General features: G+C 50.5%; 1 long non-coding RNA gene across 1 annotated transcript; it reads right to left on the reverse strand.

The window, feature by feature from the left end:
* Window positions 1-3,541: 3,541 nt before the first annotated feature.
* On the reverse strand, window positions 3,542-9,480 carry LOC139796680 (uncharacterized). Its single transcript, XR_011726088.1, has 3 exons — window positions 9,019-9,480; window positions 7,861-8,001; window positions 3,542-4,100 (listed from the first exon to the last, which is right to left on the reverse strand). It is a non-coding gene; the product is annotated as an uncharacterized lncRNA (long non-coding RNA).
* Window positions 9,481-13,545: the final 4,065 nt, after the last annotated feature.

The following is a 13,545-nucleotide window of genomic DNA, read 5'->3' on the forward strand; positions in this document are numbered from 1 at the left end:
GCAGGAAACTGGGGTAACAGCTCTGTGCTGCTGGTGCCAGCTGGATCCAATCCCCAGCAGAGCCATAAAAACCCTCAGATGGCCTCAGAGCAGAGGGGTGAAGGGTGGGTTGCCTTCCACTGGCACCTAGAAAGGGTGGAAAGCTCTGTGGTAAGGCCCCTTTTGACAGGAGCTCTGTTGTTTCCTCTCCAGGTGGGTAAAAGGGGGAAGGAACCAGATCAAGTTTGGGGTGCATTGCATTTACATGGCAAGGTTTTGGTATGGGGGAGCTCTGTGAGAAGCCAGCAGGAGCTGCTCTGTGGTGGGATAGGGCTGTGCCCAGCCAGCTCCAGGATGGACCTTCTGTACCTTGACCCACGAGCTTCTGGTGACTCTTTTCTCCTCTTCTGTCCTGGTGTGCTGGAGGGGCTGGGGATGCACCTCCAGCCAGCTGGGGCCACCCTGCTGCAGAGGGAACCACCCTGAACCTGGAGGGCAGCTCCTGGCAGGGAGGGGACAAGTGACAAAGTGCCAGGGGTGGCCATGAGGCCCCTGGTACAGGAGAGGGTTGGTGGGGGTGAAGGAGGCTGAGGGATGGGGTGGGGAATATGGGGCAGGGGGCTGCACCCCTGGGCTGTGTTCTGGAGGCTGTGTCCTGGGGGCTGCTTCTCAGCAGGATCCAGGCACCTTCTGCTGAATGTCAGGAAAGGGGTGAGGAGAAGTGTAGTGAAGGGGGCTGGAAAAGAAGGGGCAAGTGAGGAGGCAGGACTTCATAAAAGTGTCTCTTAGTGGGGTCCCACAGGGATATTGTCTCACTCCCTGTTTTGCTGCATGGCCTGATGGTGTGGGGAGTGGGGAGGTGGAAGGAGAGCATTGCCTCCAGCTCCTGGCTCTGCTGGGGTCAGCCCTGCTCTCCCTGGGGAAGGGATCTCTCTGCCTGGCTGCAGAGCCTCTGCAGAGCCCTCCCTGGGGATGTGCTGCGTGTTTCCTGGGGGTGTTTTTGGGTGAGCAGGGGGGGTGTTCCCTGCTGGGCCAGGCTGGTGATGCTGAGCACTGCACGTGGTGCTGCTCGCAGGGTGAGCACCACATCTGTGTTAGGAATCAAGTGTCCCTCTAATCAAAGGCAATGCAGGTGTCATGTTCACTTAGATAAAAATATTTCTGGCTGGACTGAGTTATGTAACAGGAGGACAAAGCTTCTGCTTCCTGTTCTGTCGGCCGTTTTTCTGCCTTCTAAAAGGAAATAATTCTTCTTGCAGAGAAGATGCTTCCAGTGCTGATTTATCCTTCAGTTGGCAGAGTGGAAGGCAATGCTCTTCTGAATATTTGTTGATATAAATATTTAGGTTTTATGGTTCTCTTGCTTTGAAACAGCTCTGTCTGTGGGCAGGCAGCAGGAGGGGATGTGGGCAAGGGGCAGAGGTGGCTCCAGAGAGGCCGTGGAGGAGCCTGGGGGAAAGCTGGGACAGTTTAGCACTAATTGCAGCTGCAGGATCTTAATAAACAGTTTTCCTATTAAAAAGACTGGTCCTAGGATTGTAATTACTGAGCTCATAGCAAATGAAATGTTCTGGCTGGTTTAATCTCTCTTGGGGACATTACATACATCACCAGCTGAATTCCTGCTCTCCTCACCCAGCGCTGCCTCCTCTTTGGGCTGACCATGGGGCTGTGACAAATGTCACCTGCCCAGGCTGGTGACACCTGGGCCACATCCAGTCAAACTTGGATTCTCTAACCCTGGGATCTGAATGCTAAAAACCCATCTGGAAGTGAGACAGACAACTGCCACGGGCAGTCCCTGTGTTTCTGGAACACAGCAGGGTGGCTGTGGGTGCTTCCAGCCGAGAGCTGAAATGGTCCCACTGCACCCAAGCATCCATTCTTTTGGAGCCAACACATCAGCACAACTCCTGTTATTATTACTTTTTTCTGCTGATCTTCTGGAGCCTTTAGGGTTGGAGTTACTTCATGGTGAACATTCTCTTTATCATCTCTGGCCCTTCAGTGGGTGCTCTGGGTGCTGCTGCTTCCCTGAGGTTCTTCTGTACCTTGGTATGCAGTGGAGATGCTGAGCCTGCAGCCATTCAGCACCTGGGGGGCTGCAGACAAGCTCTGCAATTTCAGGCTTGCAGGTGAGGAGATATTCAGACTCGTGAGTTTTTAGAAAGTGGATGAGGTCTGGGCTGGAAGGAGCATGGACCTTCCTTCTCAGAAGGAAAATGAAATGAGCTGATGTTTTCCCTAAAACCCTGACTTCTCCTTCAGCAAAACCCACCGTGCCAGGCTGACAAAGGAGGATTCCTGGTGACCATGCCATGGTTTGACACCCAGACGCTGTGTGTAGGTCCTGCCTGCAAACCCAGAGTGAGAGGGGAGGAGGGCATCCTTTCTGTGCTGAAGATGTCCCTGGAGCTGTCAGGAAGCTGTGGGTCCCTCAGGCTGGGGAATTGTGAGGACAAAAAGGGTCTGGAAGCCCAAAGAGCAATGGCAGAGGGGTTTGGGTTGGAAGGGACCTTAGAGCTCATCCAGTGCCATGGGCAGGGACACCTCCTACCAGCCCAAGCTACTCCAAGCCCCATCCGACCTGATCATGTCCACATATGTGTGAAATCATGGATTTATACAGATAATTAAATCAAGGTTGGGGCAGCAGGGTTGGACCCTGTATAAGTTTGGGGTCATCTCTTATTTCCAGATTGTTCTAGTTTAGGCAATCCTGCTTTAGTTTCCACTTGGTAAAAATAATATTCCAGAGGCATTTTCCCCATGGCATGACTTGGAAAGGCTCTGAAGGGTAGTGGTGTAGGGAAGAAAGTTTCTGAGCAGGGTGATGGACCTGGGGTGTTGCTGCTGTAGGACTGGGAATGGATGATTTTTATTTTTATTATTTTTTTTACTGAGTCATCATGGTAAGAAACACAAATGAAGATAAGGTTGCACTGAATTTTGGAAGCAGCAGGTCCTAGGGTTTTCCCCATCTGTGTCTCATAACCAGGAACCTCCCTGCACTGCCCAGCTCCCCTGCTCCCCTCCAGTGGTTCTGTGGGTCCAGAGCAAGCAGGGAGGGAGGTGGAGTGATGCTAAACACTATCAGTAGCAGGGCCCATTTGTTTTCTAAGCAGTGACAGTGAATTTTTCAGCTTCCTTCCTTGATCTAATGAGGTGTCAGTCCCAGGAAGCCAAGTGCCTTGCATGACTAATGATTTGCATCCCTATCTGGGGCACTTCTCTAGAAACACCCAGAGAAGGTGATTGTGTTTGTGAAGCTGGGGTTTGATCAGCTAATGGCATCAGCTGTTTCTGCTGGAGTTGCTTTTGAGATGCAGAATTTCATGGGCATCATTAAGCTAGGAAGAAGGTACTGGTAAGGAGTCCTTTTGTTGTCAGTACCAGTGAGAAAATGAGTAAATTGGGGATTGAGATCTCTCCTGGGGGGGTTGAAAATGCACTGAACTGATCTACAAATAGCATCACATCTAACATTTTGGCAGAGATCAGGAGCATTAATTTTTAAATTATTATTACTTATTTTTTTCAAAACTACAGATCAGGAGGCAGAGTCAGACCCAGGATTCAGGGCTTTCTTCTGTGATACCTTGTGGGGTTTTCAACCTCTCCCAAGGAAAGCTTGAAGGGAAGTGGCACCTCCTGTTCATATTCCTGAGGCTGGAAGCTTCAAGGAGAAGATTGCTGGAAGAAGCTGTCCCTGGGGCTGCACTTCCAGTGTCTGGTCCCAGGATCTGGAAAAGCCCTGGCTTGAGGAGGTCCCGTGGTCTCATTGCTCCATCAGCCCCATGGCAGCAGGAGATCCAGGACTGCTCCATGGTGTGTGATGGGACCCCTCACACCAGGCTGCTCCAGCACCACGTCCACAAGTGACACTGGGCACAAGTGACACCCACACTGGTGGGTGTGAGAGGACAGGGACCAGCCTGCAGCTTCCCCTTCACCTGGATTTGGGCCGTGTTCCTGTGGGATGCAGGGTTTGATGTCTCCTGAGAGCAGATGGGGACATCCAGTCCTGCTCCCCACCCCCTCCCCTGGAAAACAAACACCTCAGACAAATGAAGCTGGAGCCTGGGGAGGTCTGAGGGGAGGCTGAGGTGGGTTTGTGCCACCTGGAGAAGGGGAGAAAGGATATTTCTGTCACCTTTGGCTCCCTGGAGCAGTCCATGGAGAAGCAGGATCCAGGTGTGATGAGATCAGTGAGATGCTCAGCTCTTGCACACTGAGTTTTGCCCCAGCCACCAGCTGAGGGTGAATGTGCAGGGGTGGCTGAAGTGCTGCTGTGTTTGGGATGTGTCACCAGAGGGTGCCTGGTGACAGCTGCCTGTGCAAGGGCTGAGGGGGACATCACCGGGACATGGCCAGGAGACACCAGGGTGTGAAGGGCCAGGAAGGAAGGAGCTCTTTGTAACCTGCTACATGGAAAGCTTTATAGAGTTCAAGGATTGTTATTTTATTTTTTTTAAATCCCAACCCAGTTAAAGTTTCTTATCTGCAGATATGTAGATGATCATTAGGTACCAGATGGATCCTGAGACAAGCAGCTAAAGGAATGGGAGCATTTGGTGACCTCACCTGAAGCTAAACTACCCCGGGGAGGACCTGTCTGACTCCCAGCAAGGAGAGGACTCAGTGTCCCTCCCCAGGTTGTTGGGTTCTTCTGGTTTTAGGGTGAACCATGGACCCCAGCCCATCAACACCTTCTGGGTGCTGAGGGGGTGGTGGGAACCCTCTGACTGCTCCTGCAGAACTACAGCTGACCTGCCAGGGACTACAGCTACTGTTTTTCTAAGCCTGTAGATGATGTACTGTGACTCACTCGTTTCTCTGAAAACCCATTTTCCTTTGCCTCACTACTTTGGCAGCAGTTATATCAATTGCCTTTTTTTTTCCTGAACAATTTGTTATTATTACAGCTCTCTTCTATAGTTTTAAAGTGTCTGTAGTTAATGATGCAGGCTATTAAAAAGCCACTTTGTCCCAAGCAACTGAGAACATCTGGGTTTATCAGTAGTGATGCAAGAATTTCTGTAACTCCCAGTTAAGGAAAAATCTTTATGTACCATGTTAGATACCAGAACTCAAGAATGTTTTAAAGCCAAAGTGAGAAACGAGCACGGTTTGAAAGGAAACTGTGAGAAAGGAGTGGCACTCTCCTTCAGACCTTAAGCAACAAAAGCAAACTAATTTGGGGAGTTATTTTGAAATGGTCTTCAGCAAACATTGCCAATTGCAAAATTTTCAGGTTTTCTCATCACCTGGACTGAGTCAGTAAGACTTCCATGGGAGTGAAGCTGTGCCCACAGGGGACAAAGCTGTGAAATTCAGCCTCCAGCTGGGGCTCAGTTATCCTTTTGTATTTGTAAAGAAAGGTGGGAGATGGTCTGACTCGATGCTGAGGTCCTGCAGCCCTGAGCAGCCCCCCAGCACTGCAGTAACTCCATGGGCAGCCAGAACACAGCACATCCCCTCCTTCTGCCCATCTCCTTCCTCTCCTTCTGCCCATCTCCACCTCCTGCTGCTCTGGGAATGCCTCTGGATGGGCTCTGAGTCTGCATTCCCCTGGTGGGGTTTCTGTCCCAGCAGCTCTGGGTAACTGGATGCTGGACTCACAGCAGTGCTGCTGTGCCCCATGAGGTCCTTTTTGTGACTCTGTCAGTTTAGGATGCTTCCACTGCAATTGCATCAGTTATTAGAAATTTTCTACAGTGATCTTTAAATATCATCTGTGCCATAAATATTTTATGACATTTTCGGTGGCAAATGATGAGTTTAATCAGACTCCAGAGAAATCTGGCTTGGAGCTAGGAGAGGACTCCAGGGCAAGGGCCCTTCAGAAAACACAAGTGTCAGGTTCCTGGGAGTTTCTGAGTTAATGACAAATGCTCTTTCTGCTTCCACCCTGGAAAAGAGAGCAGAAGCCACGCTCTCCCAGCCCTGCTGACTGCCATGTGAGGATTCCTCTCTGGCAGTCCCACAGCTGCTCTCTGGGGTTTTGTTTCCATTGGGGATCACATCTGCTGTGGTGGCAGATTCTGGGGCACTCACCCCTGGTCCCTTGCTGAGCCTGAGCTCTGCTGGGATGACCAAGGTTGTGCAGCTCCAGTGAGTGAGTCCAGAGGAGGCTCTGGAGCTGCTGGGAAGGCTGGAGCAGCTCTGGAGCCAGGGAGAGAGTTGGGGCTGTTCAGGCTGGAGAAGAGAAGGATCCCATGGGGAGACCTCAGAGCACCTTCCAGTGCCTGAAGGGGCTCCAGGAAAGCTGGGGAGGGACTGGGGACAAGGGCAGGGAGGGATGGGATGAGGGGGAAGGGTTTGCAGCTGGAAGAGGGGAGATGGAGAGGAGATGGGAGGGAGAAATAGTTTGGTGTGAGGGTGCTGAGCCCCTGTGCCAGGTTTCCCAGAGAAGCTGTGGCTGCCCCATCCCTGGCAGTGTCTCAGCCCAGGTTGGATGGGGCTTGGAGCAACCTGGGCTGGTGGGAGGTGTCCCTGACCATGGCAGGGGTGGTGATGGAGGAGCCTTAAGGTCCCTCCCAACCCAAACCCATCTGGGATTTGATGCCCTGAGGAGTGACCAAAGCAGAGCCCTGAGGTCAGGACCTGCTGGGCATGGTGAACCAGCAGTGCCATGGGCAGAGGTGCCCCCAGCCAGCAGCAGTGTCCCTGGTGTCACACACCCAGCTCAGCAGCCCCTTAATCCCCTGCCTCCTGCTCAGCCTGCGAGGAAGCAATTTCTTTGGGAGCCCTGCACCTCCAGATAACTTAATCTTTTCATTTCTTTCCCCGGAGAACATTGCCTGAGACTTGGTGGAAAACATCTCAAGCACAATATTTCTAGAAGTGAAAGGCATTAAAATTGCAATTGTGAACAAGTCAAATTGCAGAGACTTTGCCTGTGTATTTCTCATGTGATCCACCCTGCAGGTCTGAAGTTAAATGTACCATTGTAGCACCGAACACCAGCCTGGCAGCTGTCTCTGGTAATTTGCTGTAATCAGCGATGAAAATGCTTGAAAGATGCCTTCACAATTTTGTAGTTAATAAATCTTTGTACTATGTAATCTCCATAACTTCTCTTTTAAAATTTAAGCTTGCCAGTTAACTACAGGGAGAGCAACAAACATCATGCAGCCAGCCTGCAGGAGACACTTTGCTCTGACCTCCTTCCCCTGTATCCCCATGGCCTCCATCTCCATCCCCATGGCCTCCAGCCCCATCCCCATGGCCTCCAGCCCCATCCCCATGGCCTCCAGCCCCATCCCCATGGCCTCCAGCTCCATCCCCATGGCCTCCAGCCCCATCCCCATGGCCTCCACCTCCATCCCCATGGGCTCCTCGGGCAGATGCACACAGGGTAGGTGGCTGTACTGGGGTGGGACACTGGGAGAGCTTTTGAGTTCCAAATCTGCCCATCAGGATGAAATCCAGAGGGTTATGAGCACTGTCCCTTGGGGCCAGTTCTTCCTAATGTCTTGTCCCAAAGTCAGGAGCTGGGGTGGCTGCACTGGGGTCAGGCTGTTCCTGGGAGGATATGGGGAAGGGATGGGAGCTGTGGGGGGACCAGCAGTGTCCAACATGGAGCCTGGGATGGTCACCCCTTGGTCAGTGTCTGCCTCACCTATGTTACTCTGTGAGTGGAAGCTCTCTCCTTTCAGACTCTCTGTGTATCTGATTTTTTTTTTCCTCCCTTCAGAATACAAGTTCTGGAAACTCTACATAAAAATGCAGAGAAGAAAAAAAAGCAGCTGTCTGCATGGAGATCCTTCTGCATAACCATGTGCTTGCCACAGAACTAGAAATGTAAAACCACAGAAATTACCACCTGCATTTTGGATCCAACCTCTAAAGATAATTAATATACAGGGGCACCTTTACCTGTGATCAGCAGCCATATAGCTCAAAGGAACACTCTTAAGAAGTCAAGTGCTGGATGATAAAATTTCCTGTGATGGACACTGCCACTGACTTGGAAAGTTCCAGGAACCCTGAGAGGTCAGCGTGGCTGGGAAGTCACTTCTGGTGAACAAAGCACACAAATTATACCTTTCTGAGCAGAACCACTTATTTAAGGGAAAAGATTACTTCAGTATCGAAAGGACAAGTGAAAAAAAAGTAGAATCTCTTCTCTCATAATGGGGTAGAGTGGTCTGGGGAACTGAGGGCAGGAAGCAGCTTAGCAGAAGGTGCTTGAAACCACTGGAATGGTTGTGAAGAGCTCTGGCTCCTGCTCAGAAGAAAATCCCTGGGATCAGGAGGGGGAAAAGAGCTGAGGAGCTCCAGGAAAAGGCTCTGCTGGGCAGGGCTGAGCTCATCTCCTCAAGGAGGAGGGGGCTGCAGTCCATGAACAATTCTGCCTGGCAGGACCATTGCTCACAGGCTGGGTCTTCATTATCCTGCCCATAGAGAGATGGGATGAGGCACCCAGGGAGCAGCTGGGATGGAACCCAGACCCCTGGGCTGGGGCTGAGGAAGGGGCTTTTGGCACAGGGGACCAATGCTGCCTGGGAGCAGAAAAGATTCTAAAAAAGCTGCAGTACCCCAATTCTGCTCTGACTCTGACCTGTGTATAGAGCAGGGTGGGACAACCAAAGCAATGCTCGTGTTCCTTCTTCCTGAAGAGCAGAAGGAAATAAAAAAAAGGAAAACAACTTTAAAAAAGACCCTTTGTTAGCAAGGGCAGATGTGGCCATTCCTGTGGGGTGCAGTTCCTGAGCTCACCCACCCAGAAACTGCTCTGTGCTGGGCAGCATCACTCTGGGGGCAAATATTGCTGAGAGAAATCCTGCAGCCTGCTGCAGTGCCTTGGCAGGAGGGGAGTGCTCAGAGCTGGAAATAACAGCTGAAATTGGCCAATTTCAACTCCTTCCAAATGAAAAACAGTTTAATATCTGCAGAGTGGATAGTTTTCTCAGGTGCTGGGGCCTTGGGATTTTTATAGGTGCTTTATTTTTACGGCTGCCTTGGGGAAAACAAGCTTGACTTGGCAACACCAACTCGTTTGCTTGGGTAACTCTGGCAGTGCCACTTACTGACCATTTGTTGGCTTCCTCTGGTTTGATCTGGAGAGGTGTTGTCTGGCTGCAAAGCTGCTCCTCTGGGTGCCCAGGGACCATGGCAGTGTCTGATGGAGCTCCTGTCCCCAGCTGCACAGAATGGGGACCCTGGGGTGACCACGGAGCTGTCAGTCCTGGTGGAGCAGGAGGTGCTGGCATCGTGTGCTGGCTGTGGGCAGCAGGACCCTGGGCTGTGAGGGTGTTAATTACTAATATGGCTTATTACAAGGGCAAAATCTATAGGAAAGGAGTGTGTTCCCCCTTGTAAACAGAGGAGACGTTTGCTGTGACAGAGCTAATTAGGCCCCTGGGAGAATTTGTGCAGAGCTAATAAGAGGCAGAACTAAACGTTGTCTTAATTTACCCTCAAGCTCACAAAAATGTTGTTCATTCATGTTGCACTAATTAAGCCAACAGCCATTAACCCTTTCTTCAGAGGCAGAGACCCCTACCACTGAAGAGGAATGAAGGCTTAGTGAGCATCTCCATGCTGCCCTGGCCCCTCACCCCGAGGAGGAGGAGGAGGAGGAGGAGGAGGAGGAGGAGGAAGAAGAGGAAGAAGAGGAAGAAGAGGAGGAAGAGGAGGAAGAGGAGGAAGAGGAGGAGGAAGAGGAAGAGGAGGAAGAGGAAGAGGAGGAGGAGGAAGAGGAGGAGGAAGAGGAGGAGGAAGAGGAAGAGTTGCTCCTTTGCCCTGTCCTATCCTCTGCTGCCCTGTGGCCCCTGGCAGGGACCCTGCCCACAGCTGACCTGGGAGCTCAGGGCATGGGAAAGCCTCATGCTGGAGCTCAGCTGCTCTAAAATGCCATTTTCTGGAGCCCATCTTGCTGCCAAAGACATCAGGTGTGGTGAGAACCTTAGCCCAGGTTTGTTCTCATAAGAATGTGAGTCCAGTTTTGGAGGCTCTGTTCTGGGGCAGCCAAACACAGGCTCCCCACTGGTAATTTGCAGGTGACTGGTGATAAACTGGAGAATGCCAGAAACAGGAGAGCTGGGAGGAGGAAAGGAAATTTAGTGGGTTTTCAGGTTTTATTTTACTTTTTTTTTTTTCCTGCATAAAGTGCTGAAAACACATGATTGAGAGTAACCTGAAAAGCAGAGGCCTGATCTCTGCTGCTGCCTTGGAGATCTGAAGGATCCCTGCTCATCCCTGCCAGCTGCACCCAGAGGAGCAGCTCCTGCTCCCTACCCGAGGGACATTGCTGGAATTCAGAGTGATCAGGAGAATGGAAAGGGCATGGATTGATATTTAGTGCTTGTGTGCTTCCAAGAGCAGAGAGGAGCCTGGTGACTGATGCACTGAGCAGAAGTCCCTGTGGTCATTTTACTGTACTTTGTTTGTGAGATGAGAGTGAAATGCAAAGCCTGGGGCTGGGATCTGTTACCTGGTGCCTGGGATCTGTTATCTGGTGCCTGGGATCTGTTACCTGGTGCCTGGGATCTGTTATCTGGTGCCTGGGATCTGTTACCTGGTGCCTAAGATCTGTTACCTGGTGCCTGGGATCTGTTACCTGGTGCCTGGAATCTGTTACCTGGTGCCTGGGATCTGTTACCTGGTGCCTGGGATCTGTTACCTGGTGCCTGGAATCTGTTACCTGGTGCCTGGGATCTGTTACCTGGTGCCTGGGATCTGTTACCTGGTGCCTGGGGCTGGTTCTGGGGTGGTGAACTGGAGTTTGTGCTCCAGTTTCCAGGAGAAGATGAGATGGTGTCCACAGGTTCACAAGATGCAAACCCAAAAATATCTGTATGTGGTTGATTGCTTCTCAGGGAAGATTGAAAGAGAATAAAAAAGTTTCTGAGAGGCTGAGAGCACAAGGGGCCCTGAGGGGTTGGTGTGAGGATGGGGCTCAGAGCCCCTCAGCTACAGCCAGGGGAGTTTGGAGGGGAAACATCTGATCTGTAACCACATCAGGCTGTACCACTGGGAAAAAGCCAAAATTGCAGATGCGTGTTTTCTTCCTAAGCACAAGGAGGGGGAAGCTAAAAGCTAAAAAAAAAAAAAATAAAAAGTTAATCAAATAGCCTAAGTTAATACCAGTGGTCTGAGTACTTATGTGATTAACCTACAAACCCTGTGAGTGCCTCAGGAGTTGGGTTTGCTTAATGCTCAGCTTTCCAGACTTCCACTTGCAATTCTCACTTTGCCCACTGTAATGCAGGAAAAATCTCTTCTGTTTTCAGTAAATATTTTTGTATGTTTACCTTAAAACGTGTTTTTTGATCAGGTGTCTGTTGAGTTAGTTTTGTGCATCATTAATGAACATCCATTCACCAGACCATTGCACACCCAGCAATGGCCATGGGAGGGGTCATTACTTTGCTGAAGATTGCATTGATTTTTGTGTGCAGTGATTGTGTTAGGGCTGCATTCCTGCTCAGTCCTCACAGTTAACCTTGTTTTCATCCCTTTTCCACATAGATTTTATTTTCATTCCTGGTGTTACTGAAGTCAATGTGTTCATTGAAGCATAGCTGAACAGGCTGGTTGGATTTTCTGGGCAAAAAAAAATAATCTGTGTGTCTTCTGGTTACGTGGAGCTGCTCAGCAATTAAAATGAAATCATAGCAAGCAGGAGGTGTTTATAAACCTCATCTGATGGCATCATCACATCTCCTGGGGGCAGGGATGGGCTGGATTTCCTGCACCTACCACAGCAGCACACAGCTCAGCCTGTGCCCCTGCAGCTTTTATATGCAGACTTAAAAAAAAATTATCTTAGCACATTAAAAATACTGCAAAGGACACAATTTAAAAATGTGTAGTCTCAGGCAAGAGTGATATGGAGCTTCTCTGGAGAAGTTTTGGCAGGTACACGGGGACCAGCAGGTGGTTTAGCAAAGGGAAGTGGAGGCATGGAGAGGATGCATTTCCTCTGACCAGTGGAATAAACATTTAAGTGGGAGCAGAAGGAATCAGCCCAGATTTTTTTGCTGGAACCAGATCAGTGTGCAGTGCCTACCAGTGTATTTGGAAAGAGCAAATTAAAAGGTCCTGGTGCCAGAGCAATGAGGGTCAGGGAACTCTGAAGGGGCAGAGCAGGAGAACAAGGACTTCTGTTTTGATGAAGTTTGATTGCTGGTGATGGTGCCTGGGGGAGCATCAGCTGGGAGGTCAAGCTCTGTGTTTCCAGGATCTAAAGTAGCTGTTTCTGAGATTATTTTTATTTCCTCTTTTTCCTCCTGCAATAACAATACTTTTTCAATTCAAAGACAGGTCTGGAGATGATTCTGTCTAAAATGAAACCTGCCTTTAGAACTCAGTATTTCTGGCATGTCTCCTCAGGGACCCACTTGTAGCCAAGCCCTGGGTGGGTGTGGGTGCTGGGCTGGTACCTGGGGTCACATCTGGAACTCTGCATTTGAAATTCATCCTGCTCTGGGGCTTTCAGGCAGGATCCATCCCCCAGCCAACAATTCTGCTGAGCACAGACCAGGTTTAAAGTTGGAGCAGTCAGTGCATGGCTGCACGGGAGGGAGAAATGCAGCAGGCTCCTGGCTCCAGCTGGCCCATCAGGAGAAGCAAGCTCTGGATGCTGGGGTAGTTTTGCTGTTTTCCTACTGTTACTTCCATCCAATGGCAGAAATGATAAAACCCAGCATCCCAACACAACATCCCAGCCCATCTCTGAGACATTTCCCTGCTGCTCCTGCCCCTCTGGCTGCCACAGCTCTGCTCGGGGCCCTTGGCTAAACCAGGGCTGGGGGGACCAGGCTGCAGGATTTGCTTATTATTATCTGGGGAAAAAAACAAAACCAAAACCAAAAAGAAGATAGAGGCAGGCTCACATACCAGGCAGTTATACATCACCTGATAGGAAGCTAGAAAATGCTCTCCCTGTTTTGAGCTCTGCCTCGCTGTAGATTTCCATATACCTTTAGGAAGAAAATGAAAGCCAACAGCTTAATAGCTTAAGAGCAGAGCTTACTGTCACATTCAATCCTTGGGACAAGTAGCAAGAAAGTCTTCTGAGATAGATGTCAAATTTTACATGTGGGCAATTTCCTGCTCAGCTTCGATTACCCTGAGCTGAGCTGCTGGCTGTACAGCTCCCTGCTGCCCTGGCTGTTCCCGAGGTGGGAATTAATGTCTGGGACAGAAGGAGCAGCAAATAGGTCGAGGACACCTGAGGCTGCTGATTGGGAAGCTTTCCCTGGGGATGGCTGGAGGGAGCAGAGGGAATCTGTCCCTCTGGGGACACACAAGCTTCTCTTTCTTGCTGGGGATGCAGTGTCCAGCAGCTGTAGTTAAATTCTGCATGGAATTCAATCCCCCACCTCCCGTGGCTGCTTGGGAAGCGTGGGAGAAGAGATCACAGAATCATCACAGAATCACAGAATCACTTGAGGTGGAAGGGACCTCTAAGGGGCATCTATTCCATCTGTGGGTGACTGTCCCAAGGGCTGTGGTGTTTGGATGCCTCTCCAGCATCCCCACCCCACGATGCCCATGCACAGGGGTGAGCCCTGGGTGGTGGGACAGACAGAGACCCCCTCTGTTTGTGACCTG

This window comes from Heliangelus exortis, chromosome 5 (assembly GCF_036169615.1).
Source record: "Heliangelus exortis chromosome 5, bHelExo1.hap1, whole genome shotgun sequence".
Taxonomy (NCBI): Eukaryota; Metazoa; Chordata; class Aves; order Apodiformes; family Trochilidae; genus Heliangelus; species Heliangelus exortis.